Source organism: Triticum aestivum, chromosome 3D (genome assembly GCF_018294505.1).
Source record: "Triticum aestivum cultivar Chinese Spring chromosome 3D, IWGSC CS RefSeq v2.1, whole genome shotgun sequence".
NCBI lineage: Eukaryota > Viridiplantae > Streptophyta > Magnoliopsida > Poales > Poaceae > Triticum > Triticum aestivum.
The window spans coordinates 245456384-245473401 of NC_057802.1; positions in this window are offsets into that span (position 1 = coordinate 245456384).

A 17018-nucleotide genomic window follows, 5' to 3' on the forward strand; every position below is an offset into this window, starting at 1 on the left:
TCGCTTTCAATGAGCTTAAGAATTTGCTTACTCATGCTCCCGTGCTTGCATACCCAACTTTGACAAACCTTTCAAAATTCATTGCGATGCTAGTGGTAATGGCATAGGAGGTGTGTTAATGCAAGAGAAGCGCCCAATTGCTTATTTTAGTGAGAAACTCTCCGGAGCGCAACTCAATTACCCTATCTATGACAAAGAGCTATATGCTTTGGTGCGAGTTTTGCATGAATGGGAACATTACCTACGCCCTCATGAGTTCATCATCCATACCGACCATGAAATGCTTAAATACCTTAAGGGTCAAACTAAGTTGAACAAGCGTCATGCTAAATGGAGTGAGTTCATTGAGTCGTTTCCTTATGTCATCAAGTATATTAAAGGTAAGGAAAATGTTGTGGCGGATGCACTTTCCCGTATATGCATGCTTGTTAATCAACTTGAGTTAAATGTCATTGGCTTTGAGCATATAAAAGACTTGTATGAGCATGATCCTACATTTTCTATTCCTTATGCCAAGTGTTTGACGCATACTTCTTGGGATCGATACTACATCAAAGATGGATATCTTATGAGAGCTAACAAACTTTGCATCCCCGAGTCCTCTCTTCGCTTGTTGCTTTTGCAGGAATCTCATGGAGGCGGACTCATGGGACACTTTGGACGCGACAAGACATTTGCTACGCTCTCCAAGAACTACTTTTGGCCCAAGATGTTCCGCGATGTCAATCGCTTCACCAACCGATGCTCTACATGTCGCAAAGCTAAGTCCAAAGCTCAATCCCATGGCCTCTATATGCCACTTCCAATTCCATGGGAAGACATTAGCATGGACTTTGTGCTTGGTTTGCCTAGAACTCGAAATGGCAAGGATTCCGTTTTTGTTGTTGTGGACCGATTCTCCAAAATGGCACATTTCATTCCTTGCAACAAGATAGACGATGCTTCACATGTTGCATATTTGTTTTGTAGGGAAATCTTGCGCCTTCATGGAGTGCCGAAGACGATTTTCTCGGACCGCGACGTCAAGTTCTTGAGTTACTTTTGGAAGACATTGTGCGCCAAGCTCGGAATCAAGCTTTTGTTCTCTTCGGCATACCATCCACAAACCGACGGCCAAACGGAGGTGACCAACCGCACGCTCTCCACTCTACTACGCGTGTTGATAAAGAAGAACATCAAGGAGTGGGAGGAGTGCCTACCCATCGCCGAGTACGCCTACAATCGTGCAAGACATTCGACTACCGGCAAGTCCCCCTTCGAGGTCGTCTATGGCTTCAACCCATTGTCTCCATTGGACATTCTACCTCTACCGCTACAAGAGCGCACAAACATGGACGCGAGTGCCCGAGTCAACATCCTCAAGAAGATGCACGAAGATACAAGAAACACCATCGAGCGCCAAGTACAACGACTCGCGACCAAGCTCAACGTCAACAAGCAACCCATGATGTTCAACGTTGGAGATCTTGTGTGGCTACACCTTCGCAAGGATCGCTTCCCCAAGGAACGCAAGTCCAAGCTACTACCCCGAGCGGATGGACCCTTCAAGGTGCTTGCACGCTACAACAACAACGCATACAAGATCGACATCCCACGCGACAAGTACTCCGTGAGCGACATCTTCAACATCAAAGATCTATCCCCGTACCATGGTGATGAGGATTTCGATCCGAGGTCGGATCTTTCCCAAGGGAGGGGAGATGATGCGGAGCATCCTACGGTCATCCCCATGGACCTACCATCGTCTCATCAAGAGCCAAGAGGACCTATGACACGAGCACGAGCTAGAGCTCTCGAGGTGACTTCCTTCCTTAGTGATATCACATATGATCCACTCGAGACATGGCTACTACCTAAGTCCGATATGCTATGCATGATCAGGTGTCAAGAGGACCCTCACGAAGATGCACGTGAAGACGGACAAGCCACCAAGTCCATGGATGAAGAGAACCAACGGAAGAAGGCAAGTTCACCTTCCAGGCCCCGGACATCCGGCCTCTGAAGATGTCAACAACAGCAGCAGCCCAGCCATCGAAGTGCTACAGGGCCCGGTCATCCGGCCCCAGCCCCGGACATCCGGCTCCTCTCGAAGCCCCGGAAATCCGGCCCCTCTCCCGGACATCCGGCGCCACGCGACAGAAACTACAGTAGCTGAACCCTCAAGCCCGGACATCTGGCGTCCAGCCCGAACATCCGGCCCCAGCCCGGAAATCCGGCCAAAAGCCCGGACATCCGGCGCCACGCTACAGAACATCCAGAAGTTTTGCCCTCCAGCCCGGACATCCGGCCCCCCAGCTCGGACATCCGGCCCCTCCTGAAGCCCGGGACATCCGGCCACCCCTGTCTGCGCACAGTAAGGGCCTAGGCCCGTGTACCCCTTTGACCCCCTAGACTATATATACTCCTTCTCCTCCATCTTTCTAGGGTTAGCATTGGTTTAGCTCATATGTGAGATAGAGCATTGCTCATCCATACGGATCTCCTCCGAGAGAGAGACTGCGGCCCCTCTTCGGAGACGATCCACGTTGGATTCAAGACCCCCTCTTGGGTGGCCCCCATCAAGACTTCCTTTCGGAGAAGAACCGGTTACATATGTATCGTCCCTTGTTGGATTTGGATCGTGTATCTCTTTGTGTTTCGAGGATCTAGCACATGTGTGGTTGTTCTTGTTGGTTTGAGTGATTCTCTCGTGTCTTTCCCTCGTGTTTCCCCTCGTGTTCTTAGTTGGGATCCGCTCCTTCCGTGAAAGATCGGCCATCTAGGGTTCCACCCTACATCACACATGCTCCGTTCCTGGCCGTTTGCCGGGTCGACCTCGTCGTGGGGAAGCATCTCGTGTCCATCTTGCGATGGTCTCGGCGCGCATCCCGTGGCTCCATCATTCTTGGACCCCGCAACGTCGTCCTTGGCGTAGCCACAATGACCTTGTGAACCGCAGTGCCGCCTCTAGATGTAGTGACGCTCGGGTCATGGCTTCAAGTGGAGTGAGTACGACTCGTTCCACTGGAAGGGTGTGGAGAGCGCTCGCCGCTGATCCCGCCCGCCGGGGGCGTCTGGACGAGCAGCTTGGAGCCCGACAGTGCACCCACCGCCATGCTCTTCTTCTTCGGCACCATGGATGAAGAAGATTGACAATCTTGCACGAAGACTATTGGAGTGGATCCGGACAAGCGATCCCCCTGCCTGGCGTGCCAAAGATGTCGGAGTACGATGATCTATGGGACCGGAGAGGATCCCTTTGCAGTTCGGCTAGGGTCATCGACGAGCACAGACAGCAAATCCAACAGTACACGCACGAGGATTTCTCAGGTTCGGGCCACCGTGGAGGCATAAAACCCTACTCCTGTGTTTGGGTGGTTTGACTTGGGTCTCAAGTTACAAGTGCAGCTTGCCAGAAAAACGTGAGCAAGGTGGAACTACTATGTAAGCTTGAGCAGTGTATCAACCCATGCCAAGGTAGCCATGGGCCTCCTTTTATAGACGAAGAGGGGTCACCATAGTGGCAGCATGGTCATTACATGTATGTGAATTGTAGCCTCGATGCTATCGAACCTAATCCTGCATTTAATGCACCGTGAGCTGGTGGCCATCCTTTGGCAAAAACATCTCTCCTTCTGTACCATCGACGTGGATGAATCTATATTCTTGACACGTCTACCAGACGGGTGTCAATAAAGTAGATCTGCATCCGACGTGCCGACACGCGTCATGTTGACTCCCCTCAGGCCGTTTGCCCGCTCGGCACCTAATGTTAAAAGGCCATCAACTCGTCGATGAGGTGGAGCGGTCGAAGGACGAGAGGGAGAACTTTCCGGCAAGGAGCTTGCCGGGTCTTGGCTTGCCGGCGCGAGGCTTGCCGGAAACTGAAGTCCTGGTCTTTAGTACGAACTTAGTACTTCTCGACAACCTGCCTGGAGGTCTTCTTCACGGTCTTGGTGCCCAAGTATTGAGACTTGGGTTGAGCTATCCTCCGGCAAGCCCTTGCCGTCCGGAGGGCTGCAACTGCCTGTGCACAAGTCTAGGGTACTAAAGGACCCCTATTTTAGTACACCGACAAATCTGTCAATTTATTACTTAACCGAAGCATGGCACTGATGACCCACATGTATAGGGGATCAATCCTAGTCCTTTCGATAAGTAAGAGTGTCGAACCCAACGAGGAGCAGAAGGAAATGACAAGTGGTTTTCAGCAAGGTATTTTCTGCAAGCACTACAATAGTCGGTAACAGGTAGTTTGATAGCAAGATAATTTGTAATGGACAAGTAACGGTAACAATAAATAAAGTGCAGCAAGGTAGCCCAATCCTTTTTGTAGCAAAGGATAGGCCAAAACGGTTACTTATAATAAGCAAAGCTTCTTGAGGGCACACGGGAATTTCATCTAGTCACTTTCATCATGTTGGTTTGATTCGCGTTCGCTACTTTGATAATTTTATATGTGGGTGGACCGGTGCTTGGTGCTATTCTTACTTGACTAATCCTCCCACTTATGATTAACCCCCTCGCAAGCATCCAGAACTAGGAGAAAAGTATTAAGATAAAATCTAACCATAGCATTAAACATATGGATCCAAATCGGTCCCTTACATCGTAGCGCATAAACTAGGGTTTAAGCTACTGTCACTCTAGCAACCCATCATCTAATAACTACTCCACAATGCATTCCCTTAGGCCCAAACATGGTGAAGTGTCATGTAGTCGACGTTCACATGACACCACTAAGGGAATCACGACATACATATCATCAAAATATCGAACACATATCAAGTTCACACGATTACTTGCAACATGACTTCTCCCGTGACCTCAAGAACAAAGGTAACTACTCACAAATGATATTCATGCTCAAGATCAGAGGGGTATTAAATAGCATAATGGATCTGAACATATAATATTACACCAAATAAACCATATAGTAATCAACTACAAGATGTAATCAACACTACTAGTCACCCACAGGTACCAAATTAAGGTTCCGGTACAAAGATTGAACACAAGAGATGACCTAGGGTTTGAGATGAGATGGTGTTGTTGAAGATGTTGATGGAGATTAGCCTCCCAAAGATGAGAGGTGATGTCTACTACACAACTTGTTCTCGTAGACTTGTGTTGGGCCTCCAAGCGCAGAGTTTTGTAGGACAGTAGCAACTTTCCCTCAAGTGGGTGACCTAAGGTTTATCAATCCGTGGGAGGCGTAGGATGAAGATGGTCTATCTCAAACAACCCTACAACCAAATAATAAAAAGTCTCTTGTGTCCCCAACACACCAAATACAATGGTAAATTGTATAGGTGCACTAGTCCGGCGAAGAGATGGTGATACGAGTGTAGTAATGATAGTAGATGTTGATTTTTGTAATAGTAACAATAAAAAACATCAAGGTAGGAAGTAACAAAAGTGAGCACAAACGGTATTGCAATGCTTGAAAATGAGGCCTAGGGTCCGTACTTCCGCTGGTGCAATCTCTCAACAATGCTAATATAATTGGATCATATAACCATCCCTCAACATGCGATGAAGAATCACTCCAAAGTTCTTATCTAGCAGAGAACATAAGAAGAAATTGTTTGTAGGGTACGAAACCACCTCAAATCTATTCTTTCCGGTCAATCTATCCTAGAGTTCGTACTAAAATAACACCTAGCTATTCTTTCCGATCGATCTATCCAAGAGTTCGTACTAAAATAACACCATATGATACACATCAACCAACTCTAGTGTCACCTAGATACTCCAATGTCACCGCGAGTATCCGTGAGTTGATTATACGATATGCATCAAACAATTTTAGATTCATAATACTCAATCCAACACAAAGAACCTCAAAGAGTGCCCCCAAGATTTCTACCGGAGAAACAAAGACAAGAACGTGCATCAACCCCTATGCATAGATTACCCCAATGTGACCTCGGGAATCCACGAGTTGAGTGCCAAAACACATATCAAGTGAACCAATATTATACCCCATTGTCACCATGGGTATTCATAGCAAGACATACATCAAGTGTTCTCAAATCCATAAGAGTATTCAATCCAATAAGAACAAAATCTCAAAGGGAAAACTCGAGTCACAACAAGATAGAGAGGGGGAAACACCATATGATCCAACTATATTAACAAAGCCCGCGATACATCAAGATCGTGACATCTCAAGAACACGAGGGAGAGAGAGATAGATTAAACACATAGATACTGGTACAAACCCTCAGCCCCGAGGGTGGACTACTCCCTCCTCATCATGGTGGCCGCCGGGATGATGAAGATGGCCACCAGTGATGATTTCCCCCTCCAAGAGGGTGCCGGAACGGGGTCTAGATTGGTTTTTTGTGGCTACCGAGGCTTGCGGCGGTGAGCTTCTGATCTAATGTTATTTCTGATGGTTTCTCTATTTATAGGATTTTTAGGCATCGGTTTCACGCGAAGATGGGCCTCGAGGTGAGCACAACCCACCGGGGCCAGCTGGGCCCCTCGGGCGCGCCCTGGTGGGTTGTGCCCTCCTCGTGGCTCTTCTGGCTCTCCCACGAAGCTTCGGGGGTCTCTTTTGTTCCCAAAAAATCGTCAAAAAGTTTCAGCTCATTTGGATAACTTTCATGTCTGCACAAAAAACAACATGACGGTAGTTCTGCTCAAAACAGCGTCAGTCCGGGTTAGTTCCATGCAAATCATACCAAAAGCATATAAAATTGTTGTAAACATGGCATGAATACTTCATAAATTATAGATATGTTGGAGAAGTATCAAGAGGGTTGTTGGTGATGACGATGGCTTCGATTTCCCCCTCTGGAAGGGAAGTTCCCCCAGCGGAATCGCTCCACCGGAGGGCAAAAGTGCTCCTGCCCAAGTTCTGCCTCGAGACGGTGGCGCTCCATCCCAAAAGTCCTCTCCTTTTTTCTAGGTAAAAATGCCTTATATACTAGAAGATGGGCACTGGAGGTGGGCTGGGCTGCCCACCACCCACCAAGGTGTGCCTGTGGGGCCTGGCAAGCCCTGGTGTCTTGTGGGCACCAGGCAGCCCCCCTCTGGTAACTTTTTCTCGAGTGTTTTTTATTTATTCAAAAACAATTCTTCATAAAATTTCAGCTCATTCGGAGAAGTGCAGAATAGGTAACTCTGACGTAGCTTTTTCAGGTCCAGAATTCCAGCTCCCGGTATTCTCCCTCTTTGTGTAAACCTTGCATATTATGAGAGAAAAGGCATTAGAATTACTCCATAAAGCATTATTATGCATAAAACATTATAAATAAAAGTAGTAAAACATGATGCAAAATGGACGTATCAAGTCCCCCGAGCTTAGACCTCGCTTGTCCTCAAGCGAAAGCCGATATTGAGAATCAAGTCCACATGTTTAGAGAGAGAGGTGTCGACAACACTACCAAAAAAAGACACATCCGTGACATTTTGGCCAAACGAAATTTTTTCCTATCATGCTTATGACACTTCTACGATGATAATTGTGACAAAACCCGGTATCATCATAGATGTGGTGGGCTCCTACTTCTATGACAAAAAATCATGACAGAAAATGGGCTTTTCGTCCTGGGCGGACCGGAGACGCGGCTGCATGACATTCTTGGGGAGTTCCCAGTACGATGGGTGGTCGAGGGCCGAGCGATGCGCGTTTCTCTCGTACACGTACGCACGTGGGTGCGAGGCGTTAGGCTCTAACTGAACCCGACCGAGGCGTTGGGCTCTAACTGAACCCGAGCGATTGCACTGCAGGCTACGCGTTACTGAACCCGAGCGATCGATCGATCCCTTGCTGTTAACTGAACCCGAGTGATTGCTTCGCTACTGCTGCTAACTGAAGCCGATCGAACACTGCTGCCTCCTTCCCTTGATGAACAGTGAGCGTTGTTGGGGGGTTTGGATGAACAGTTCCCGGTGGGGGGTTGGATGAACATGACCCCGTGGTAGTATAGGCCGTTGCCGCTGGATGAACAGGACTCCGATCGAGCCGGTTGGGGGGTGGATGAACAGAACCCCGTGGAGGGGTGGATGAACAGGACGACCCCGTGGAGGACTGGTTGAACAGTAGCTGGTGGAGGGCTGGATGAACAGTAGCTGGTGGAGGGTTGGATGAACAGGACCCCGTGGAGAGGGTTGGTTGAACAGTAGCCAGTGGAGGAGCGCGCGGTGGAGGCTGGATGAACAGGAGCCCGTGGATGAACAGTCACAGGTGGAGGCTGGAGGAGGTCGACGGTGGATGAACAGTAGCCCGTGGAGGCTGGAGGAGGTCGACGGTGGAGATGAACAGTATCCCGTGGAGTCCCGTTTTGCGGTACGCCACACCCCTCCCAATGAACAGGACCCCCGTTTCGACTCTAGCGCTCCAACACAAGTCCGTTTCCTCTGTTTTGCGGTAGGCCACACCCCTCCCAATCAACAGGACCCTGTTTTGGCCGTAGGAGGTTCGTTTCCTCCGTTTTGTGGTACGCCAGACCCCTCCCGATGAAAAAGATCCTATTTCGACCGTGGCCGGTCGAACACAAGGCCGTTTCCTCCGTTCTGCGGTACGCCAGGCCTGGTTTCCATCGGCTGTTCCGTCCAAGCCAGTTGGCTCCCGATGAACAGCATGCATTCCGTCGCCTCCCGATGAACACGACGCATTCCGTTGCCTCCCCATGAACACGACGACGACGTAGTTTGTCCGTTCCGACGCAGCCATGTACACGAGCCCTGGCCGTACGTACGCGCGCGTAGGCGTTCGAGACTCCGCCCGTATGTACGTACGTGGCCGTATTTACTTTCTTGCACCCTGGCCGCTGTACGTACGTGTACATACTACGTGCGCGCCTCTACTACGACATGTGCCCTTCCTTACACGGCCATGGTTCATCGATGCAGCCTGCAGACAGACCGATCGTATGTACATACACGTTCGCGACCAGAATGACAACGCTACGTACGCTTCGCCGGGTGGGTCCCGACTGTCAGGCACTTCCTTGCGTGCGAAGATGTAGCTGGCGGGTCCCAGCAGTCAGGGGCGAATCATTATTTTTTTGCCCGTAATATGGACGCACTTCCTTGCGTGCGAAGATGTAGCTGGTGGGTCCCAGCAGTCAGGGGGGAAACATTTTTTTCTTGCAAAATACGGTGGCCCGTCCAGTGGGTCCTTGCTGTCACGTGGAGGAATCATTATTTTGCGCATAATAAGGAGGCATTTCCTTGTGTGCGGCCGTGGACCTAGCTGTCAGCCTCTCCACGTACAGTCCACGTCCGATGGATGTCGTTCATTGACCACGTTGACCACGACACGCCGAGAGCACCAGGGCGGTGGACGACGGTGAGGCCTAGGAAGGGAACGACACGGAGCCGGGGAAGACTCGGCAGTGGTTGCTCACGCGGTGGGGAGTACGAGGGCTTACTGGTCTGGCTGCTGTCGCTGGAAAATAACAGGAGGTGTGGGTGAGTAGAGGAATGGCCTGACCAGCAATGGAGTAGGGTGGGGCGGTGCGGCCTTTCCGGCAGCATAGCCGGCCACGGGAGGCGGGAGCAGGCAGTCCCACCGGCGTTGGTTTGGGCGGCTGGAGCAAGAAGATCAGAGGTTGAAGAAGCACTACAGCCGTTGGATGGACATCATACGGTCTCTGCAGCTAGAATCGTTTATATTGACTAAGTTGACAAAGCCCTTGGTACACATCAACTTAGTAGGCCCACAGGTCAGCCTCCGAAATGGTGTGCCCCAGATGTCAGGGGGAGGAATCATTTTTTGGGCAGCTGAAGCTAGAATATTCGAGATTGAAGAAGAAGCACGACATCCATTGGATGGACATCCAACGGCCACTTCTGCTAGAACGTTAACTTTTTTTTAGGGGATGCGTCAACTAAGTAGGCCCACAAGTGTGTGGCAGAGAACTTATAGCCCATTTGCGATTTGTAAGAATGTACAGCCCATTTTTGAATTCTAATGGAATTTACTACAGCCCATTTACAGTTTGTTAAAAGTACAGCCCATTTTCTAGTTAGGACAACGATTAATAATTTCAACCAGCCGTTCAAAACAAAATTCAATAAAATTTCCCACATTTTGATGGGATCTGAAATATTTTATCCCAAAATTTCTAGTCAAATTAAATACAATTTCAATATAAATTTTTATTACGTAAAAATCCAACGAAACATTGCGCGCGCAACAATTAATGAAATTATTATTTTCAAAATCCAAAAAAAATTATAAACTAATTACGTGTTTGGTGCATTTTTTATAGTTACTGCCCAGTTTTTATAATTACATCCCATTTATTATTTCTTAAAGCCCATTTTCTTGTTAATCCTAATGCATCCCTCCTTGGAAAGATTTGCAACCCAGTGGGGCGGAGAATAACAAGGTGACCTTGCCTGGGTATTCCTCAAAGAAAAGTATAGCCGGGCTAGCCATTTTCAGCTTGAAAAAAATTAATATCTGGGCTGGATATCAGGCCTGGGCTAGACGGGGCATATCCCGCCCAATTAATACCCTGCTCTCCTCAGAACAACAATGAAAACATCGCTCAAGAAAAACTCTGCAGTGCTCACACCTCAAAAACACAAATACTGCTCGAGCTGCTTGGTCCCAGCTGTCGGCCGCTCCTTGTTCAATTCTCTCGTTTATTGACTACATAGGTTGACAATGGTGTGGGACCGTGTTGTCAGGAAACCAGGAGGAAGCAAAGAAAAATTATAGTTGTATATAATAAGGAGGCACTTGCGTACGTGCAGCTGTGGCCCTGGTGGGTCCCCACTGTCATCATCTCCAAGTAAAGTGATCTCCTCATTCCTCGTGTCCGTTGACCATGTTGACAATGCGAGATGGCGGCGCCACGGCGAGCGCAACAACTCGAAGGACAACAGAGAGGGCCTCGCGGGCCTACGGATGGTCTGATACAGCGCCCGCTACTCATTCGGGAAGCCAGGATCATAGGGCCACATGTCCGCGACGACATTGTCATTCGCTTGTTCACCGGTGCTCGTTGAGGAGACGGAGGTTGCAGCACAGGTCCTCCTGCGGTAGTAGCTCTTCCGCCTTTAGGGCGTCGAAGTGCGGTCGCACCTGTTCTATGGTGAACACGGCATGAACCGGCTTGGATAGTGGCGCCGGCTCCTAGTCGGAAGCTACGTCCATCGTCTGATTGTCGACGCTCAGCTCGGCGAGCTCGCTGGCGAGCCAACATGTCCGGCTGTTGGACCAACCCGTTGCCAAGCACGAGTCTGACTGCTATGGCCCACCCAGACCGCCTCCCTCGCCCGCGCGTACTTTCCGCCTGAAACGGTCAGCGCCACCTGCCCCGCTTCCCGGTGCAGGCGATTGCTCCACCTTCAAACGACACAAGTGTCGTCTGTCCGCCTGTCTGCCGCTCACATTAATGATACGCGGTTGCCGATGCGGCTACTCCGGTGCCACACGTCTGTCCCTCCGCCGCCCACCATTGCTATATAAACTGCTGCGCCGGCCATAGCCACAGTCATCCGCCTCCGTTCCCTTTCTCCTGTCCACACCGCAACTGCCCACCATGGCTTCCTCGCGCTCCCGTGCTCTTCAGGACGAGCGGACAACGGACCACAAGGAGATGGCAGCCATTGCTGCCGACTGGCTGGCCGGCAGGCAGCCGGAGGACGATGACGTCCCAATGGATAACATGGTAGTCGACGATCCGGCGCCAAGCCCCTCGTCCGTGCCATCCTCGCCGATGTATTGCACCATGACCATCGGCGAGGCCCGTGCCCAATACGTGGTAATGGTGAGGCTGAAGCATCAGGAGCAGTTCCAGGAGGCGCAGGCCGATGCCGCCTACAACCACCATCTCCTCCAGGAGCACCTGCAAGCGGAGGAGCAGATTGTCGTGGAGCAGGCGGAGCAGGAGGCGCTGCTCGACTCGTATCCCTCCACCCGCGAGGGCCGCCTCGAGCGCAGGTGGTACCGCATGCGGGTGGCGGAGGCTGCGGCCGCCTACAAAGAGGGCGATGAAGCAGGTGAGGCGATGTTTGGCGAGATCGAGGACGAGGCAGAGGACAATGCCAGCTCCGACGAGTCCCTGCTAAGCTGTCGTTGACGAGGCCCTGCTCCGCCGAGGCCCCGCGGCGCCAACAATGATGTAGAGGACACCGCCGGCTCCGCCGAGGCCCCGCCCCGCTGGCACCGAGGCGGAGGACCTCACCGGCTTCGGCGAGGCCCTACTCCGCCGAGGCCCCGCCCCACCAACAACGAGGCAGAGGACATCGCCGGCTCAGTCGAGGCCCCACCCTACCAGCAAAAAGGGGGAGGATTTCCCCCACTCCGCCGAGGCGCCGCCCCGCAGGCAACGAGACAGAGGACATCGCCGGCTCCGTTGAGGCCCCGCCCCGCTGCCAACGAGGCTGCGCCACACAGAAAATGAGGAAGAGTAGAACACGGTAGGTCGCCGCCGCTCGGGTCCAAGTAAGGCCACCGCTGCGACCCTCCAGTTGAAGCCAAGCTAGGTGGGTTGACCATTGACGGCCGATTAGCTTCATGGCGGCGACGTGGAGTCAGAGACCTATGTTGGAGAAGGACGCTGCTTCAGTTACTTAACTGTTGGTGTAGTTGGGTCACTGACACATGGGCCCAACAGGCATCTGGGCCACATGTCAGTTACGCAACTGCACCTGCAGTTAAGTCAATGAAGCTCAGTCCACTGGAGAATAAGCTTTTGTTCGGCTCAGCCGGACACAGTTGGGTAGATTCGATTAATTAATTATACCTCCAGCGCACCCCTTTTTAGCTGAAGAATATATGAAATGTAATGAAATCCGGCATGTTTATATGAAATCTGACCGTGTATGAATGAATTTAGTTCGATTAGTTCGAATTCTTGTATCACTGGCATTGGATGAACATGCAAAACAATACGTACTAGGATTATTCCCAGGGTGATCACCTCGTTTGCAGCAGTTTCACATGTACTCCATCCGGTCCTTTTTAGTCTGCATACAAGTTTTGTCTGCAGTCAAAGTATCTCCACTTTGACCAATCTTTTAGGAAAAAGTATTAACATTCACATTGTAAAATCAACTGACTTGAAAGAAATCTAATATGCAAAGTAAAAAGGAACAAAGGGAGGACAAAGAGTTTGAGCTGCTTTTTAGCGTTCCTGTACATTGCAATGAAACACACAGGCCAGGCAATTCATAGAGAACATTCAAAACAATCGATGATTATGCATCTCAGTGATTCACATGTCAGAGCCAATATTTACTTCACAACTAAACAATAAAGAAAAATCGATCGATGCTGCTGATAGCAAAGGGCGTCCCATTCGAAAATATCAAACGCATGTCATCTTGCTAACATCAATGAGCAAAATTTGACAAGGTTGTCCCATTCCAAAATGTCAAATGCGTGTTGTTTTGTGTACATCAATGAGCAAACTTTGACAACGTTTTCCCATTCCAAAATATCAAATGCCTATGATTGTGGAATGGACAGGGTTTGCCATCAGTTCGGACATTGACATGGCACCTTGTGCTAAATAAACCAGCTGTTCTTTTTGTGCAGTTCCACCAAAATCAACCAAATTCGCGCGTAGCTTGTATGATTTTGCCTTTATATGTTGCAATGCCTTGAACATATCGGGACCTCCTTTCTTGTGGTGGAAATGAATGATTCGATGTATTCATGAACATTTTGTGCAGTTCCCATTGAAATGAAGCTGAGCAGCCCTGTTTGCACAAATACAAAATAAGTGATTAGTATAAAGCAAACTGTACTATGAATTGACAGTTTAAACAGGCACCTACATGGTCCATGTAGAGCACACTTAAAAATGGAACTCACCAGAAAGAATCCTAGAAAAACATTGTACTTGCGCATCACAGCAAAAAAGATGGAGATCTGTCAGTCCTTTTGAGCTGAAGTTAGTTTGGTCTTGTGGGGAGTAATGTAACCATCCTTCAACTGCTCCTTCTGATGAGAAGATAGACAGGGCTTCTTCATCCTGGCATAATCGGAACTAGTCACTTCACGTACTCCATATTCTTCTTAAAAGGAGGATGATCCTGTTGTGCAAAGACAAGAGGACAACTAAATGCTAGCATCACTGTTTTCTCGAAAAAAAGGAAAGGAAATATTCAAAACAGCACAGATGAAGCACTTCTCAAGGACAATACCACTTTCTCATGACAGTATCTAAACAGTAGCACAACACCAATAGAGATGACAAAGCTCAATCATATGGATGAAATCCGTGGGCGAGTAACAACCTTTGTCAGGAGGCTTATTATGTAGAGCATACAGATCAAGCACTTCTCCGGAACCATCTGTTGTTATCTACTGTGGTTGCCATGCTTACTATATACTCCTCGATTAGTTTAATGTTTCCAACATCTTCTTGTGCAGTTCCACTAAAATATATGGTATCTTCAAAGAAGATCCCTGTTTGCACAAGTAGAGATAATTACATATTACATTAAGAGTGGCACCAAATCAGTGGCAAAACAATTGGTCATTCCAGCCATAGCAATAAATTAATATGCAAAACTATATCATTACTTGTGTCATCACAGTTCCAGTGCTTCATTACAGCACCGGGAGTTGATTTTTGTTTTTCTTCCGCTTGTTCTTCCCCTTCATCACTTGGTTCAATAACAGACAAGCTTCGCCTTCAATGTAAGATTTGGCATGTCAATTGGGGGGCACAAGTATAGCACTAAACAATGACATTAATTTCTAATGAAAGTGGCAAAATACAGGCCAAAAGTTGTGCAATATCCTTATCTTACCTCAATGGGATATTACGGTTCACATACAGATTGGAAGTCTTGTCTCCATTTGTGCAGTTCACTAAAATCAAGCAACATTACCGTACAAGTAGCACAACATATGAAAGCACACTGCACAATCATGTGAAAAAAGGCTAGTACTGACCTCTCATGACGTGGAATTCAAACAACTCACAAGAAGAAGATCTGAACCAAATTTGCCAACACGGATTGGAAGTAAGATATCCTCTTGTGCAGCTCCACTAAGATCAAGCAATCAAGCAACGTTGTCGGTGTGACATTTTGGTTGAACTGCACAAAATACTCTTAAACCGAAAGTGTTTTGTGAAGTGCAACAAAAGGTCACAATAGCAACGAGGTGAAGTAGATAACCCCGTTTACACAGAGGTGCAAAGGAAACAACAAGTGGTCAATAACGGTGGATGACACAGAAGCCAACAAAAAGAAGCATCTAACTTATCTAATTGGGAAATAAAGCAAGACATTAGCATTTCTCAAACGGTGGCATTGATTCATATTAACAGAGAGATTATATTAAGAATAAAATTCGTTAAAATGTAATTTGCTTTTAACTGTGGCATTACATCAAGTTTCCAGCGGCATTATTAGAGGGTGTTTGTTTATAGGGACTTTTTGGTGTAGGGACTAAAAAAAGTCCCTTTCAGTCCCATCTAAACCAAACAGGAGGGACTTTTAGGGACTAAAAGTGGGCATTTGGGACTAAAGAAAGAAGACCCCGAGGGAGAGTCTTTTGGGACTTTTTCCAACAGTTGCCCCTGCCCCGCATCGCACCCTATCTCTATTAGTTCATTACTAGGGGTAACATGGTCTTTTAGCATGTCATTTAATAACCTCTAGTCCATGTATAGTCCTTGGAACCAAGCAGGTAGGGACTAGGGACTTTTTAGTTGGGACTAAAAAAGTCCTAGGACTTTTTAACCAAACAGGGCCTTAGATTAACAACAGCTAAAGAGTTGCACGGGACAATGGACTCACCATCACCATGTGCATCTACCGATGTATGAAGGGGTGATGCACAGTCTATTGCAACAAAGAACAAACAACCAAGGAGCATATTTGTGTTGGTCCCAGATTTGTTATCTTTAGACACCTTTCCCTATGTGAGCGCAAAAAATCTAGTCCTGCTGAAACTCTACAGCCTTGTCCCCCAAAACAAAAAGATCAGTTCATTACAGATGTGCATACTGTCTTTGTCATCGTTTTCCCTTTTCGACCAACGTAGGTGCTGGATAGCCAGTCTGTACTAGTACTTTCCCCCCTTCCTTTCCTCTTTGAACCACATCCTAGATTCATGCTATACAACATTCCCCAGTACTTTCCCCCCTTCCTTTCCTCTTTGAACCACGTCCTAGATTCATGTTATACAACTTTCCCCACAACTTTCCCCCCTTCCTTTCCTTTTTGAACCACGTCCTAGATTCATGCTATACAACTTTCCCCACTACTTCCCCCCATTCCTTTCCTCTTTGAACCACATCCTAGATTCATTCTATACAACTTTCCCCACTACTTTCCTGTTTGATCCAACACCAAGATTGGAGTGCAGAAGCGGAAAAAGCCCACATGCAGCTAGAGCAATGCATGTGGAATAAGTAAATTATACCTTAAGGTTCTTGGGGGTGTGGTTCAGTGGGCGACCGGAGGCCGTTCTGCCCACGCTATGTACGGCGGCGAGGAAGAAGGGGTCAGAGGCCCTCCCGCGCCACCGCTGGGTGAAAGAGAACAACTGTGCCGGTAGTGGATTCCCTCCCTCGCCGACGGCGCCAGCGTTAAGCCTCCTTCCCTTCCCGGCAGACAGATCCTACCGGCTCTTTGGCCAGCAGTGAGGGGAGAGAGAGAGAGGCAAACAAAGTCTTGTTTAGATCTGGAGAGGGTGAGAGAGTGTGAAGAGAGCAACTACAAGCGCTGAGGCTCCAAACAAGGGTCATTTGTTTTAATTATTTTTCTCTCCAAAAATATTTCGTATAAAAAATATATGAGAGGGGATAATATGACTTCCCCAAAATAATGAAATATTTGAGGAAAACTATTAAAAACAAATAAAAAAATTTATTTGGATTTTATTGCTATTTTATTTGAGTTGGGAAAAATATGCATTTTCAAAGTTGCATTAGAGTCCTAAATAAATGTTCACCTTCTCCGGTAGATCTTTAGAGGACAGGGAAAATTTATTTCAGGAATTTTGGAGTCCGTTTAGTATTTCTTTTCTTCGTTTTTCTGCGCGTAGGAATATTTAAAAAAACGAACCAACCTTACCGGGCCGTGTCCGCCTGGGACACTGACCC